At 36.5% G+C, this 18,078-nt stretch overlaps 1 protein-coding gene across 1 annotated transcript in view; it reads right to left on the minus strand.

Annotated features, from left to right (window-relative positions):
* Window positions 1-18,078, minus strand: part of LOC120420821 (uncharacterized) — a 69,826-nt gene that overhangs the window by 50,199 nt on the left and 1,549 nt on the right. The window lies entirely within an intron of this gene.

Here is an 18,078-nt window from a genome sequence, read left to right on the forward strand (position 1 = left end):
TTCCTTGGGGACCCCGTGGAGATTTTCCCTTGTCCTCTTAAAACAGTAGAGCATCAACACTTCCCGTCTTTCAAATCCCTTTCCTTGTCCCTGGTGCGCGGTGGAGATGGGAGCGGCCGGCAGTGGACGGCTGTCATGATGGTGGGAATCTGTTTTAGGTGGAATTGGTATTCGACCATCATCACATTACATGGCGATATCCAGCCTACAATCCGCTAAAATTACCGTCTCTTAGCAAAGTGTAAGGAGGTCGAAATTGGTAAATTGAAACGCCATAAATTTTCGATGGCACAAAACACAAAATATAGGATAGTTACAGATACTTAATTTCTTTCACGCACAGACCTTTAAAATTAAAGTTATGAATGGCCTAATAAGACCATTTTCATCAAAATTATGTTCTACTGACCCAATAATACGTTTCGTCAATCATAAACATAGTGCTGTGCCATAGCTCAGTTCGAACACAAAAAAACAACAACCAGCGAGTTCAAACTCGATAATCAGCTGATAACACGCAAACATACACAAAAGAAACAGGAAACGAACCTTATATACCTGCCCAAGGTAACCAGTTCGTCAGCATGCACTTGTGGAGCGGAGACCGAGCGGGGTATAATATTTATTTTTCATGCAGCACCAGGCACACATTTTCCCTGAGCTTCTCCTATGTTGCTCGTGTTTTTATTTTCCAACTATAGCTATTCTGGGGCCGCTGCTGTAGGCATTCAGGTATAAATGAAGGAGAATTGTTGATGCTCACGTAACGTGTACGCAAACGGCTGCAGCAGGCTGACGTCATGGAAAAATGATAGCATGACCAAGAGTACCTAAAAGTAATACGAAACAGCCGTAGACGGGGGCATATCACCCACTGTTACCGTTTGGTTGTCCTTCCTGGCTGGAGAGAACCTTGGGGGAGGCACTCTGCAGGGAAAATGTCAAAGTTATGGCTTCACAACTTTTTGTAGACAGTTTCCGGAAATACCCGAGCTATTAGTTAAGCTTTCATAATTGCACTTGGTATTTGAAACTTTATCGGGTGTCGTGCTGTGATGCTTCATAAACATAATCAAATTTTTACAAAACATGAATGAAATCACCCACAACTCAATCTTAGTCACGTGCGAAAAATGTCTTAATTAATCAGCAATGTTATTATAGATTAAGTTACAATAATACAATAGCTCTCACCGCAAAGGCTTGTCGTAAAGTATTAATTAAATAGTGTAGCTGATGTTTGTTCCAGTCGGTAACACTGCGATTTTGCTAAACTGGAATTATTCCATGTGAATCATTGTTAATTACAATACATCGCACTGACGAACCAAGTCGTGCGCGGTAACAAAAAGATACTGCACGAATCAATAACAACCTTTTTGAATCATCGTCTACAGTTCTTACAAAGATTTTTGTTGAAGAAAATTTTGAGAAATCAAGATTATAAATGCTTTTTGTTCAGCATAGAAGACAGATATCAAATAATACACCATAAAGAAAGACCTCATCAAACTGACACGTGCTGAACCATTCCAAATATTTATTTGTAAATGGATATTGCGCGTTACGGAGGAATTTTCCCAGCGATGTAGTAGTGCGAACCTAGTGTGCCACACTGCGAATCATTCAGTATGCAAGAGAGAAGAAGGCAAGTGTACAAAAAAGTGGCATTAAAATGGTAAAGCATTACAGAATAGACTAATCGTTAAGGCGTTTTGTTGTGTAATTTTCAAAAACAATCAATGTCAATTAAGAATTAAATGTTTAAAACAATTAATAAAGATTCTTTCTTGTTCTCAGTGTCATGTGATTAAATAATTTGTATTCATTATATTAGTCCTTCTTACAACATAAGACGTCAGTACGCAATCTTGAAAACTGCTCTATGGCTAAAGTGTTGCGCACTTTATTTGGCGTTTTTCCTTTCTTTCCCCTTGAAGCGTGCAGCACTTATCATGTTTTTATGAGCAATCGTTCAGCCCGGGTGTTCGCAGCTAAGGTGTACTGTAACGAGTCTGAGCTTAGGTAAATTGACCTACAAAGATATGGAAACGTAGTGCTAGTAGGGCGAAACAAGGAAATCGTTTTCCGATGACGAACAAATGTGTGTGTGTTTCCATGCAAAAAGAATAATTTCTAGTTTTTGTTGCAATAACTTAAATCCATGAATTTACATAGTCTTACTCTAACGATTGTAAAAATATACAAAGGAAATTCAATGTAGGCACAAACAAAATTTTTCAATTCAAATATACCTAGCATAACCTGCAGCTCAGTATTCATCAGATCGAATGAGTGAGGTATCTTAGAAAGTGACGCAGCATAAATCCCACAACATCTCGAATCAAACATCCGTCGTGACTTTGACCGGAAAAGTAACTCGATCCATTCTAACTTTTATATATACTCCTTAATCCGTTCTTTTCTCTTGCGATAATTATTTCTGTACAGATTGGTCGAAACACGTTGTAAATAATATACTTTGCAGTCAGCTTGTTTCGCTGCTATGCCACAGTAAAAAAAAGGTGTATTAACCTTCAACGGGAAACTCTGTACACCAATTCGATGATCCCAGGTTCAATCCCCGCGAAAACCCAATTTTTTGTTTTTTTTTTCGCTGTGCCATTCTCCAGCTCACAGCCGAAACAAAGACCCATCGCCAAATAAAGCTCAGTCTGGCGGATGGTCCTTCAGTTTGAGACTCGTTGAAACTGTAAATGCGCGTATATAACAATGGTTTGCCATCATCAACATTTACAGCAACAACAACGACATCAGGTTTCAATCGTGTATGGTCCGCGAAGTCCCATCCCGAGACGACACAACGGCACATGGATCAGGGGCGGCGAGCAAAGGTGTTGGCGAGGGGGAGCAGCAGATCGACTCTCGACCACAACTCGATTCGCAAAAAAAAATCAACGATATAAGTTGGGGCTACCAACATCATCAATAGCAGCCCCGTGTCAGCTGCTTTGGAGAGAATAGCCAGTCGGTTGAAGGTGTTGTTGTGTACACTCACAAATACTGCCAAGTGGTATAGTACATATTTGAACGTTGAATACTGGTTTATAGAATAAAACTTAGAATAGGGTGTCCTCAACATTTTTCAAATGGATCAAAGGATGAAGCAGATCCATTTAATCATTTAATGTTTTTTTATATTTGTCGATCCATTCGCTTCTCAGATTATTGCAAGAAAAAAGTCACAGGGCAAGACAGTGAGCAAAAGAGAATCTCTCTCTCTCCCTCTCTCTCTCTTTCTCTCTCTCTCTATTTCTCTCTCTCCCTCTCTCTTTCTTTCTCTCTCTCTCTCTTTTTTCTCTCTCTCTCTCACTCTAGACTTCTACGGTTCTACCATTCTTTAGCTTTGGTCCAAGATTACTGTGATATATTTATTTTGTTAGTATTTCTAATAAAACAAAGATTTTAAAAACAAGAATAACAAAAAAAAGTTTTTTCTTTTTTTTTCTGAAGGTTTATTTAGATAATCAAATCATTCAGTCTAGGTTTGATTATATTTTTATCGATTTTCCGTAGCCACATTTTTTAAGGAAACAACGATTGTTTTATTTTGAATTTAGAATGTGTTTTTTTTAATGATTGTTACTCCTGTACAAAACAGGGAATTCTAATTTTGGTGATAGTAACTTAAAGTTAATAAGTAACTTTATACTAAAGTTCTAGAGTTTTTTTTAAATGGTCCTATAAACTATTTTCTTTATAAGTTTAAAACAATGCGTGATTTGTTCTGATTATTTTTTCATTTTTCTAAATAATCCTTATCAATACCTAGAACTTATTTCAAAACTTCAAAAGGATCAAAAAGCTCTTCGAAGGAATGTTTGTTTTATATTCTCATACTATTTTGTATAACTGAATGGAAAAAACTAATGATGCAAAAAATATAAATGGAATTACAGAATTTAGCATTGGCCTCAATTCTTCTTTAAAATTATATGGCGAAGATTTTTTTTGATATCCGACCTTTGATTGCTGAGAAAAGATCTTACAAAGGCGGAAAATATGAAGAATGAGTTTTTTAAGAGTTTTAAAATATTCAATCGACGATATTTTGAAACTTTTGTAAAATTAACAAATTTTTATGAAAAAAATATGTTCAGATTTTTTAAATTATGAATATTTTTTCAGAAAGGCCTTCCAGCTCCGATTTGATATTGAAGTTCCTTGGCCAAAATAATTTGACCCGATTTTTAGATTGGTGATTAGGGTGATCCTTTCCGAAGTAGGGTTAAAAAATGCATTTTTAATATTCTATCTGTTTAATACTTTTTGAAAAAAATCTGCCAAAAATTTTCCATGATTTTTAAGAATCTCTTATGTAGCATATAAAAAATGAAAATCAACGGGTTTTTGAGTTATAATTTCTTGAAAAAAAAAATAGATATCGAAATTCGGTACATTTATTGAACATAAAGCACCATGGGTCACCAGCAAAATATACTGGGAACTCTTTTCAATGGATAAGCATGATACTACTCCTATGCTAAATTTGAGCACTTTTCATCTAAATCCTGCTTGTTTGACGTGGAATCGCTGTAAGTAAGCATTATATCTCGGTTACCCTATTTGAAAGAACGACTCGTGCCAGAATACTAATACCTTACCGATCGGATATGGATTACTGAATAGTGTTACAGTTTTAAATCCGCTTAGTACCTATGTACACTAGGGTGTTTCATCCAAAACCAAAAGTTCTCAGAATCAGGCAAACCGAGGTTCCCCTAGTAGAGGATACCCATAGGGACTCTCATGCCAAATATCAGCCCATTTGGTTGAGAATTGGCCTGTCCCCAGCGGTTTAAAGTTTACATGGAAATTACTATGGGATTTTTATGCTTTTCGTTCAATCGTTCCTACAGGTCTGGGGACAACATGGATTCACTCGGAATAAAGACAGGTGTGTAGGGGATGGTCCAATGAACACATTCCAGAAGGAATTAGGCTTGTCCATTCTGTCCCCAAGGTGCGCATTGGATCGACGTCCGGTGTCTCCAAAACCAACGATTCATCCTTCAAAAGCATCGCATTTCCTTAGTATGCTATGACGGCTAGGTGGAAACCACGACGCCCCATATGAGACGGTGAACACGTGGAGAGGCATCGATTGCATTATTAACACAAAATCATCATTTTACTTTATTTAGAATAGTTGAAATTCTTCCAGGAACATCAATAATTATAATTTTAGTACTTTAAAGAATGTTTCTGAGCCAAAACTCGAGTAGATGCTCTGCCACGTGTTCACCGTCTGACATGGGGCGTCGTAATTTTCAGCTAGCCGTCATAGCATACTAAGGACAATGCGTACATTTGAAGGGTGAATCGATGATTCTGGAGACACCGGACGTCGATCCAATGCGCACCTTGGGGACAGAATGGACAAGCCTAATTCCTTCTGGAATGTGTTCATTGGACCATCCCCTACACACCTGTCTTTATTCCGAGTGAATCCATGTTGTCCCCAGACCTGTAGGAACGATTGAACGAAAAGCATAAAAATCCCATAGTAATTTCCATGTAAACTTTGAACCGCTGGGGACAGGCCAATTCTCAACCAAATGGGCTGATATTTGGCATGAGAGTCCCTATGGGTATCCTCTACTAGGGGAACCTCGGTTTGCCTGATTCTGAGAACTTTTTTGTTCGGCTGAAACACCCTAATGTACACATTGTTTCAGTTTGTGAAGATTTTTTATCGGATGTTTAGTTTTCTATTGGTACGGAAATAACTAAAAGGTTTATGAGAAACATGATCCTATTTTCTTTTTTTCCTAAGAAACCCCCTAAACTATTTAGAAGTAGCATGAAATCTCTATAAATCACACCTGTTGAAGATGAGCCAGTCTCAAGGTCCATCTGGCTAATCCACCCTCGGTGAACTTGCTAAACTTGATCACTCACTCGCTAGTTAATACCTTTCAAGTCTCCTTGCCTCAACCACCACCATCTCTCACTTGCTTCACCCATCACAAATTATATCCCTCGCATACATTTTCACCCTCTCTAATACACCTCATCTCGGGCTTAGCAGCGCTCGCTCGCGTGGAAATCCACCAAAGTATAAGGTTGTGCCTGTGTCCATGCTGCGAGATGCCCCAAAGCTGTGTTAGTGCCAACTTGCGGCTCCGCGCATGCTTATTTATTTCTTTCTTTGTTTACATTCACCAGTTCGCATCCTACTGGCCTCGGAACCCGAACGGTTTGGCCAGCCAGCAGTGGGCCAGCACACACCACACACAGTAGGCGCAGGGGTTCTGCTGGTTGCGCTATGCTAGTGTGCGAGCCTCCCCGATCAGCTGGTTCACCAACACCAGGGCAGCCGCGGGGCGCGCACACGCGAAATTATGTTTCGATTTCGTAATTTATGTAAAGGTATCGTTGAGTATATTCAGATTCACACACATTCACATGAGCAGAGCTGCTGACGGCATTCGCGAAGGTGTGGAAGTGATGCCAGGTATGTGGTTGTTTCAGGGAATGAATCGGTGATTAGTTGAGCAAATAATTGAATCCGAATTGATTGAGATATTCTTTTGGAAACTGAATAAAGTTTAATAGAGTTTTCAGCACACTAACACAGAGAACATATTCCCATACATTCAAAAGAATGATCCATTCGAATGGAGTGGCCTTCCTTCGCTCGTGTATTGTCAGATTGCCAAGTGTCGCACGTTCAAGCCTTCTTCGTTGATGCGTGCGATAGATATACATGTGAAAACAAAGTTTATTATGTATTTTAATACATGCTTCTCACTCACCACATCTCCCGACTTCATCACAGCGATGTTGCGTGTATGTATCTATTTATTTATATATTTTTTGTTTTGGCACTTTTGACTTTGTGCGGGAAGCGAATTTTTGCTACGCAATAACTTGTTACGCACTTTTTTCGGGGTAGCTCTGGTCGTCAGTGTACCAGATGGAAGGAAGGTAGGTAGGGAAGTGCCTAATACTGGGTCATCGAGCTCTCGACGCAAGGAAGTGTGAACGTATACAAGCGACAGCACAAAGGACGTTGACTCTACTACGCAGGAATGAATTGGGCGAGGACATGTCCGATACAGGGTTTTGGAAAAGACAAAATTTTAAATAAATGATTGATCGAGCATTTACCTGAAAATTGCTATTTTATTAGTAGGGGAGAGTGGGGAGACTTGATCCCCGGGGACACTTGATCCCTAGCCTGTATCTCGTCAACTTTGTTCTAGAAAGTTGTGCGAAATTGATTGAAATTCATTGTGGAAAACAAAGAGGAAATTTAAAAAGTGTTCGGATTGAGTTACACACATTTTTCTAAAAAGTGCTACAAAAAACTTCCAAGAGATCTTTTTTCTTTGTTTTTATAAGTGTAAAAAACACTCAAAAATTATTCAAAAAAATATTTTTTATACGTGAATTGTTTGATAAACATATCAACTCCAAAACCCTTACGCATTTGACGTTAAATTTATCGTCATACTATTTTTACAATCAATTGTTTAAAAAAGTGCGTTTAGGGAGACTTGATCCCTGCATTTTTACAGTCACTGGAATCAGCCTCAAGATTAAATAATTGGGCTGGGTTTTCGTACATAGTTTCCTTTAGTATAGTTGTACATAACTTACTGCAGTTTGAACCATTTTTCAAAAGTTTTGTAAACAAAAATTACCAGCTTTTGTAAACATGCTCAATTTTGGTCTAAAAAAGAAAATTTTAAGTTTTTAAATATTTTGCATGCTAAACTTGTTATATTTTGAACACAAACGTACATGTTTAATGTGAAATTGCTGTAACTTATAGAAAATTAAAAGTTTGGATGAATAAGAAACATTTTGCTTAAGATTTCTTCAAAATGTTGAAAGGGGGATCAAATTACCCCCAACATTTTGAAAATGCCGGTTTAAAATGCTTGGCATGATTCGAAGAGTTTTTCCTGATGAAATACCCTTATCAGCCAAACATAGTTTCTTGGCAAACACGAAAATTGAAGTTTTCTAAGTCTCACCAAAACAACCCACCATTTTCTAATGTCGATATCTCAGCAACTAAAGGTCCGATTTTCAATGATAATACATGAAACATTCGTGAAATTTTCCGATCTTTTCGAAAAAAATATTTTGAAAAAAATTAAATCAAGACTAACATTTTAAATGGGCGTAATAAACAATGTTTGGCCCTTTTAAAATGTTAGTCTTGATTTATTTTTTTTCAAAATACTTTTTTCGAAAAGATCGGAAAATTTCACGAATGTTTCATGTATTATCATTGAAAATCGGACCATTAGTTGCTGAGATATCGACATTAGAAAATGGTGGGTTGTTTTGGTGAGACTTAGAAAACTTCAATTTTCGTGTTTCTTTTTCTTAAAGCGGCTGTATCTCAGCAACCCGAAGTCCAATCTTCAATGTCTCTTAGACAATTTTATAGCAAATTTTCTGAACTTTTCAAAAAAAATATTTTTAGAAATGGTCGCTCATGGTCACTATTTTTAAAAATCGAAAAACTGCAAATATTTTGCTAAAATCAAACTTTCGGTGGCTATATCTTGAAAACGAAGCCCTTTATCAAAAAAATTGTAAAGTAGTTTTCGATTGCAAATTCAATTTTGCATTAAAAAATAACTTCAAATTTGTTTTTGCATGAAATTTGGATTTTTTTCCAAAAATCACTATTTTTCAAAAATTCATAACATGGCGGCAGATTTTTTGACCATGTTTCTCTGTAGCTCAAAAGTTGCGGATTTTAGTCCCCTAAAACATATAAAAAAATCTCGAAAATACGTTTTTTGGGAAATTGAGTTTTAGTAAAATAATAGTTGATAAAAAAATCTGCAATTTTTTTTCCGTGTACCTATTTTTTTCTCAAAAGTCCTCAACAATACCTACAACTTTGCCGAAGACACCAAATTGATCAGAAAATTCACTCAAAAGTTACAGCTGTTTGAATATTTACAAACCATTTTTGTATGGACAGCAGCCAAAATTGTATGGAGACTTGTATGGGTGAACCAATGACACAAAATAGCTTATTTGGTCATAGGGAAGGCCCCCACAAAGTTTGAGCCAAATAAAAAAATACAAATAAAATCCATTTCCGGTTTTGGTAGAGAATTGCTCCCTTTGAAAAATATTTGCAACGGCCTTATACAAAACCATATTTCAATTTTATAAAACCTCGTATATCTACTAAAAAAGATTACCTATATCCAGAGTTTTTTTTTTAAAAAAAGGTCCAATAAGGCCATTGCAAATTGCAAAAAAAATTAAACCTTATAACAATCTAAATATAATTGTTTATATTCAGTAAAAACTTCATAAATGAGATAAAAATCAAGTTCAATCCATACTTAGGATGATTTACAGTGTTAGATTGAATTAAAAAGTATTATAAATTATAGTTGCAACAAATAGCATAAAAACAAAGTAAAGGAAATAAAAAAATAAAAAATGTCGTTTATTTTATAGGTTAATGATTTGATCATATTTCCATACAATATGCCAATTTCAAACAACTTATTTGTCAAAACTTTTGCTACAAAACTTGTTGCTCACTTCCCATTAAGCAATTTATCACTAGATATCAGATGAAAGTTTAACCTATTATTTTCTTTAAAAATAGTTTTATTTATTCTAATGCTTTTCGAAAATAAGATAATAGCTAAGGTGATTTTTATTAAAGAAGGTTTATTTTTGGAGGTTTTTTTAAACTGAAAAAGTAAAAATAATCATCCACAAATATCTGTTAGCATGATGATAATGAGTTAATGTATCAACAGCAGCAGTTCATTTTGGTTTGCCACAAAAAAAAAAACCATTCCATGTCGACGACTGAGTTATCTTATCGCGTATGGACTACGAAAAAAAAAACAAGCGGTCATAATCAACACCCCAATGAAGGACCACAACGTGACACAAAACACGAGACCGCAATCGCTGCTCGAAGTATGCTGCCCTTGGAGGTCTAATTTGATGTACTATTAGACTTAGAGTGAGAAAATCAATTTCCAGCCGGAAGTTTTGAGGCGGTTGCGTCAAAATGTTATATTTGTAATGATGCATTAGACTGATTGACACTGATTTGTTGATGATGAAGTCAGTTTGAACCAATCGTTCCTCCAAACTGACCTTTTTCATCAGGTTCGATTTCTGTCCACAACCGTTGTGAAAGTTCTGCGTAAGTACACTTCCGCGTGTAATTGATAACCACCGCGCCCCACGGTTTGACCTGTGATTCAACGGTAAAAGCCACCAGACATGAACCGCCACAGCGATTGAACGTTCAGTTGCCACCGCCGGCCGTCGCTGCCCTGCCCCTGGTCAAGGGGAAGGAAATCGAAATTTGAAATTAAAATGCCGTATATACAATTTTATAAACCACTTTTCCTCTTTGCCCGTCTGTATACCGGCTCGGTTGCGAGCGTTCCATGAGTCACCACCACGATGCGCCAAGATGGACGTTGGACGGTAATTTAAGCGAATCTTTGTGACCAGGAGCTTCCGTGTGACTCTCCCAGATTGGTCTGTGAGACGGGATAGGTCTGGAAAGTTTCCCGTGAAGAAGAGTGATGGATGCGTTTTTTTTGTTGCGCATGCTGGCCAATCTTCGAGCTATCCAGACTGATGAAGATTTCTTTGTGTGAGAATAAAATTGGCCCCAGGATGTCGTCGTCGTCGCCGTCGTCTGGCTGGGAAAAGTGCACAGTGAGTTGATGTCTCTAAAAGTGTGGCACGCGGCACAAACTGCTGCTGGTGCACCGCAATAAAGAAAGACCCTCCCCACGTGTCTGCGGCCATGGCCAACAGCAAAAATGGTTGCCCCACGCCGCGACGGTAGATGCATTTCCACGTCACATTTGGGTGGGGGAGAGATGTGACTGGGTGTGCAACAAAGAAAAGTGCTGTTCCAAGCATTATGCACATTTGGGGGAAAATCGTGAACTACGCGAGTGGAACGAACCGATGGGGAGTTGCTTTGTGTGGGGCCATTTGTAACCTTGCCAGCTGAACCTGATGTGGCAGCAGCAGTTCCATTCCCCCAAAAGCCATGTCTAGTCGTCTGGATCACGACAGTGTGCTGTAATGTGGCACTTTTCTTTTTTTTCGGTGATTGCAAAAAGGATTGCCCGCCGACAACAAAGACTTGCTTAGGGCAGACCTCACAGTTTGCACTTGGTCCTTTACCATGTGGCTAGACACTGAACTACCCCACCACATCGCCCATCGAGAGATCCTTCCAATTTAGCACTTCTCCATGCAGAGTGTCTGGAGTGCTGCTATGTGCATATACAACAAAACTCCACCCGTGTTAGAGCTGGACAGGTTCAATCGTGTCTTTGGCTTGCACCAACTGGTTCAAAGCTTGTGCTACTACGTTGAAAGCAAAGCGACATGAGCGCTGGAAAAAAAAAGTATGATATTATATTGCTTCAAACTCTGTTTGCTCCCCAGCGACATGGACGGACGGACGAGACTCTGTCAAGACGATTTAGTCCCTTGTCTTGTTACTGTGAAGTAAAGAAAGAGGAAAAAAAACGCTGGGAGAAAGCTCTCTCATCCCCTTTCCTCTTGCTGGATGAAGAAGATCTTAAAAAGACACTAACAGGTAAGATAAGCGTAAGACACAAAGTTTTAGCTTCTATAAATAAGTCCTCTTGACTATCCAAATGGTGTAATTGAGTACAATGTTGTCCAGACTCGATTATCCCAAGCCTCGATGTTCCAAGGTATCGATTATCCGAAGGTTTGTATACACAGCAAATAAAGTAGTAATCCAGCTGCGTGTAAGGGTGGATTTTCATGGATTTTTCGATGACCGACATCGAAAGCGGCTTTCGATGCTCGTGGTCATATTTTGCCGAAAACTCATTTTTATCAATCAGGTTAAATCGCAAAATGGTTTGGATTGATATTTTGTGGTAGTATAAGCACAAACAAACACATACCCATCGCCGGAAAGGTGCGAAAATGCGATTTACCGACTTTTCATTTTCGATGCACGAGCATCTTCAGACGACCGACATCGAAAGCATACTCACGACCATGCTTTGCTAAAATGTCCGTGCATTGAAACTCGATGCTCGTCCAGTGCCTTTTTGCTACCTCAGCGGCACCCAAGACACAAACCTAAATAACGCTTTGAAACGCTTGGTACGGGATGGGAATGAAACTTGACGAAACAAATTCTATCTGTCAAACCAGACCTTGTCAACAATCAAAACAGCTGATTTTGCATGGTGAAATGAAGTTAATCTTCTGGCCATTGTTTTGCAGGCGGAATCCGTCCACCGGTGGACGGATTGATTGCCCAGGTTAGCAAGAGGAACTGGTCCACCGGTGGCCGGATTTCTGGACATTGTTTTGCGGGAGGAATCCGTCCACCGGTGGTTGGATTTCGGGGCATTGTTTTGCAGGAGGAATCCGTCCACCGGTGGACGGATTTCAGGGCATTGTTTTGCAGGAGGAATCCGTCCACCGGTGGTTGGATTTCGGGGCATTGTTTTGCAGGAGGAATCCGTCCACCGGTGGACGGATTTCAGGGTTTTGTTTTGCAGGAGGACGGATTTCTGGGCATTGTTTTGCAGGAAGATTCCGTGCACCGATGGACGGATTGCCTGGCCAAGTTGACAAGAGGAACTGGTCCACCGGTGGATGGATTTCTGGGCATTGTTTTGCAGGAGGAATCCGTCCACCGGTGGACGAATTTCAGGGCATTGTTTTGCAGGAGGAATCCGTCCACCGGTGGTTGGATTTCGGGGCATTGTTTTGCAGGAGGAATCCGTCCACCGGTGGACGGATTTCAGGGTTTTGTTTTGCAGGAGGACGGATTTCTGGGCATTGTTTTGCAGGAAGATTCCGTGCACCGATGGACGGATTGCCTGGCCAAGTTGACAAGAGGAACTGGTCCACCGGTGGATGGATTTCTGGGCATTGTTTTGCAGGAGGAATCCGTCCACCGGTGGACGGATTTCAGGGCATTGTTTTGCAGGAGGAATCCGTCCACCGGTGGACGGATTTCAGGGTTTTGTTTTGCAGGAGGACGGATTTCTGGGCATTGTTTTGCAGGAAGATTCCGTGCACCGATGGACGGATTGCCTGGCCAAGTTGACAAGAGGAACTGATCCACCGGTGGACGGATTTCTGGGCATTGTTTTGCAGGAGGAATCCGTCCACCGGTGGATGGATTTCAGGGCATTGTTTTGCAGGAGGAATCCGTCCACCGGTGGTTGGATTTCGGGCATTGTTTTGCAGGAGGAATTCGTCCACCGGTGGACGGATTTCAGGGTTTTGTTTTGTAGGAGGACGGATTTCTGGGCATTGTTTTGCAGGAAGATTCCGTGCACCGATGGACGGATTGCCTGGCCAAGTTGACAAGAGGAACTGGTTCACCGGTGGATGGATTTCTGGGCATTGTTTTGCAGGAGGAATCCGTCCACCGGTGGACGGATTTCAGGGCATTGTTTTGCAGGAGGAATCCGTCCACCGATGGACGGATTGCCTGGCCAAGTTGACAAGAGGAACTTGTCCACCGGTGGTTGGATTTCGGGGCATTGTTTTGCAGGAGGAATCCGTCCACCGGTGGACGGATTTCTGGGCATTGTTTTGCAGGAGGATTCCGTGCACCGTTGGACGGATTGCTTGCCTAAATTTTGCTTAAATTCCGAAATTTAAAAAAAAATTAAAATTTTCTTAAACTTATAAATTTACTAAGATTTTTAAAATTTCAAAGTTTTCTAAAATTTCAAAGTTTTCTAAAAAATTTATAATTTCTAAAATATAAAAAAATATATTAAATGTCTTCACTTTCTTTAATTTCTTCAATTCCCTAATTTTTTAATATTTATAATTTCGTGAATATCTTCAATTTCTAAAATTTGTAATGTAAAAGAAATTTCTAAAATTTTTAAAATTTCTAAAATTTCTAAAATTTCTAAAATTTCTAAAATTTCTAAAATTTCTAAAATTTCTAAAATTTCTAAAATTTCTAAAATTTCTAAAATTTCTAAAATTTCTAAAATTTCTAAAATTTCTAAAATTTCTAAAATTTCTAAAATTTCTAAAATTTCTAAAATTTCAAAAATCTCTAAAATTTCTAAAATTTCTAAAATTTCTTAAATTATTAAAATTTTTAAAATTTCTAAAATTTCTAAAATTTCTAAAATTTCTAAAATTTTTAAAATTTCCAAAATTTCTAAAATTTCTAAAATTTCTAAAATTTCTAAAATTTCTAAAATTTCTAAAATTTCTAAAATTTCTAAAATTTCTAAAATTTCTAAAATTTCTAAAATTTCTAAAATTTCTAAAATTTCTAAAATTTCAAAAATCTCTAAAATTTCTAAAATTTCTAAAATTTCTTAAATTATTAAAATTTCTAAAATTTCTAAAATTTCTAAAATTTCTAAAATTTCTAAAATTTCTAAAATTTCTAAAATTTCTAAAATTTCTAAAATTTCTAAAATTTCTAAAATTTCTAAAATTTCTAAAATTTTTTAAAATTTCTAAAATTTCTAAAATTTCTAAAATTTCTAAAATTTCTAAAATTTTTAAAATTTCTATAATTTTCAAACTTCCTATAATTTCTAAAATTTCTAAAAAAATTAAAATTTCTATGATTTTTAAACTTCCTATAAATTCTAAAATTTCTTAATATTTTTAAAAATTTTAAAATTTCTATAATTCTTTTAATTCTTTAAATTTCTTAATTTTTTTAATTTCTTTTATTTATTAAATTTCCTTAATTTCCTAAATTACTAAATTATTTCTTAAATTTCTCATATTTCTTGAATTATTTATTTTTTTAATTTTCTCAAATGTTTTAAATTACTTAAATTTTGTTAAAGTCCTAATATTTTTCCAATTTTTAGTCCACTCTATTATCTTTCATCTTTTTTGCATGATTTTTCGCAACGAACATGAGGCAAAAGGTTTTAATTAATTAAATTATGCGCTAGTCTAATCAGACGCCTTCTTGAAAAAGATTTATTGAACAACATCAGCTTATTTCAAAAGTTGTTCTGGAGTTCCGATCGCCACGCAATGCTGCTTTGTTTAGTTAAATTATGCGCTAGTCTAATCACACAACCTTTTGAAAAAGATTTATTGAACAACATCAGCTTATTTCAAAAGTTGTTCTGGAATTCCGATCGCCACGCAATGCTGCTTTGTTTACGTTTTAATCTGTCATTTTCCATCCTTCGTTAACTTGCATGCAAGTGTTCCTTATTCCGGAAAGTCGATTTTGGGGTTGTGTCTAAGCTAAATGAAGTAACGCAAGCCACGAGCATCGAGTTGGTTCGATGCTCGTGCTCTCGATGTCGTTGCACAATCCATGAAAATCCAGCCTAAAAGGCCTGGGTGTAAAATGATTTTTGCATTATTTTATGAAATTCTGTGTAATATTACACTCTGAAATATGTAGCCTATCAGTATGGGAAATCTACTTGACCGAAATGTCAAGCTCATATATGCGTTTATCCTTACAGCTTTTCATCGGTCTGATGGCCGAGTGGGCTAAGGCGCCAGTCCTTACTGTTGGTGCTGGGTTTGAATCCCGTTGGTTGCAACTTTTTTTTTTGTGTTTGCAAAAATTGTACATGCAGTGTGTAATATTAAGTGTTTATTTTGACGAAGGTGATGTGCATGCTTTTGCATGCGATTTTACCATCGGATTTTTTGTTGTGTAGAACTTCGGATTATCGAATTACGAACATCTTTTTGGACATCAAATTCGAGCTTTGCGACCTCATTTTAGTATATTTTGTGTTAAAACTAACTTAACATGTTTCTAATGCATTCAATTTACTCTTGTACACAGTAAAAAAAATCATGGTAATATTACATCTGGGAAGGGGTACATCTTTTATGTCACAAAAATGTGTAATTTTACCTCTGAAAATGTTTAATTTTACAGCTTTTCTGGTGTAATGTCACTTTTTCAGTATAAATTGAGGTAAAACCCTTCAACCTTCAAAAATTACACCTTCCAAATTTACTTTTTACTGTGTACTAGATTGTTTCAAAAATCTTTTAACAATGTAACTTGTTTTCAATTTAATTTTATACTTGTAACTTGAAATTTCGCATAAAATAGTTGCACATTGAATTGAAACGATTTCAGTTAGGAAATTGCTAATTTTATATTAATGGTTGTCATGTCAAAACAAACAAAAATCGTTAAAGTTGTGTAACTAAAAGTAAAAGAATGAAATCATAGAACATGGCTTTGTTAAATATCAGCATTTTTTGATATTTGCGTTTTGTGAATAATGGAGATCCAACGCTCTCCCTTTTTTTCCCTGATTAATATTCTTGATAAATTATGTGATTTTTACACAGACATGACATTCCAGTTTGATATACAGTTTAGACTCTTTTATCCGAAGCAATCAATTGTTTCGTTGTTTTGTTTTGGGTTGTTGAGTTAAAATATGACTTTAAAAATACTCTTAACTGATAAAAAAATTAGTTTAATATGCACAGAAAAAAAAATCATGGTAATATTACATCTGGGAAGGGGTACATCTTTTATGTCAGAAAAAAGGTGTAATTTTACCTCTGGAAATGTGTAATTTTACCACTTTTATGGTGTAATGTCACTTTTTCAGTCTAAATTGAGGTAAAATTACATCATAAAAGAGGTAATATTCAACCTTCCAAAATTACAGCTTCCAAATTTACATTATTTTTTTCTGTGTGGTGGTGATGAAATATTTTGAAAATATAATTAGTAATGTATTAAAAGACAATCAACCAGTCAGATTTGATTAAAATGAGGCCGTAGAACAAGAATTTGGCGCAAAAAATGAGAAAATAAAAAAATGGAGATAGCTCCGAAGTTTCTTAAAAACTTGTGATAGACAAAATACAGTCTAGACTCGATTATTCGAAGGCCTTGGCAAAATATCACTTAATCGAAACTTCGGAAAATCGAATCACGAAATAAAAACTCGTTGTTTTATTTTGAATTGCTGAGCTTAACTATGACCTAAAAATACTCTGATTTGATTTTTTAATCCAAGATGGCGGCCAAAATGGCGGTGATAAAATATTGAAATAATGTATTTTTCAATCTAAAAAAAAAGAAAAAAAATTGTTCTTGATTCGATAATCCGAAATCCTTACACCTTCGGATAATCGAAACATCGGAAAATCGAGTCTGGACTGCACAAAAAAAAAATGATCGGATAACTGGTTTGTAGATGCGGCCTCAAAGAAATTCAAGTATTAAAATATTGTTTTTATCAAGTGCCACCTAATAAGCACTCATATTTTATTTGACGATGACTCGACAAATATATTAGTCTTATTTTCAATTTTAAAAAAGGATATCAAGCAAGGTTTTCTGTTTTTATATTAAAAATATTTCCAAAACATTATTGTCAAGTCAACATTTTCTTTTTTTACATTTTCAGACCTTCGAATTTATTATAATTGTCATGAAGACTTGCTGTTTTTAAGATTTAAGATTTCAGATGTACTGCCGTTCTACGCATAATATGTCCTATATTTATTATTTAGTTTCTTTGTTTCTACGCATAATTATTCGCCCAATATGTCTCTAATCACCCCAGTTAGCAGTTTATCACTCTTAGTTGTTGTCATCTTACTATACAACAGGTAGGGGAAATATACCAATTTTTATCACACTGAGCCGTTCGACCAATTCTCATCACTTCTGCCGTTTTCCGCCATTAAATCAACATTTTCAACAATGGTTAGTTGCTTGCTCACTTTTATTTGAGCTATTTATTACTTTGGAACAGTCAAAAACACTTTATTCAAGCTGTAATTCATGATCAAAGTGCTGATAGGCCGATAATAGAAATAGGCTGAGAAAGGGTATAGTTCCCTTAAATAAGATAAAATGCTTCGTGAAATTAAAGAATTTGTAAAAAAAAAATGGTGAGACAATTATGCGTGAAAGTGTAACGATGGGACAAATAGACTTGGTGTTGTATTTGATGAGCTTCCGAACAAAAAGTCTAAAAATTGTCAAAAAAAATTACATGGGACAATTATGCGTAGAACGGCAGTGTAAGTTATCCTAAAAATCTAAAGAATTGATTTCAGTAATGAACTAGC

The sequence above is a fragment of the Culex pipiens genome, chromosome 2, assembly GCF_016801865.2.
Source record: "Culex pipiens pallens isolate TS chromosome 2, TS_CPP_V2, whole genome shotgun sequence".
Taxonomy (NCBI): domain Eukaryota; kingdom Metazoa; phylum Arthropoda; class Insecta; order Diptera; family Culicidae; genus Culex; species Culex pipiens.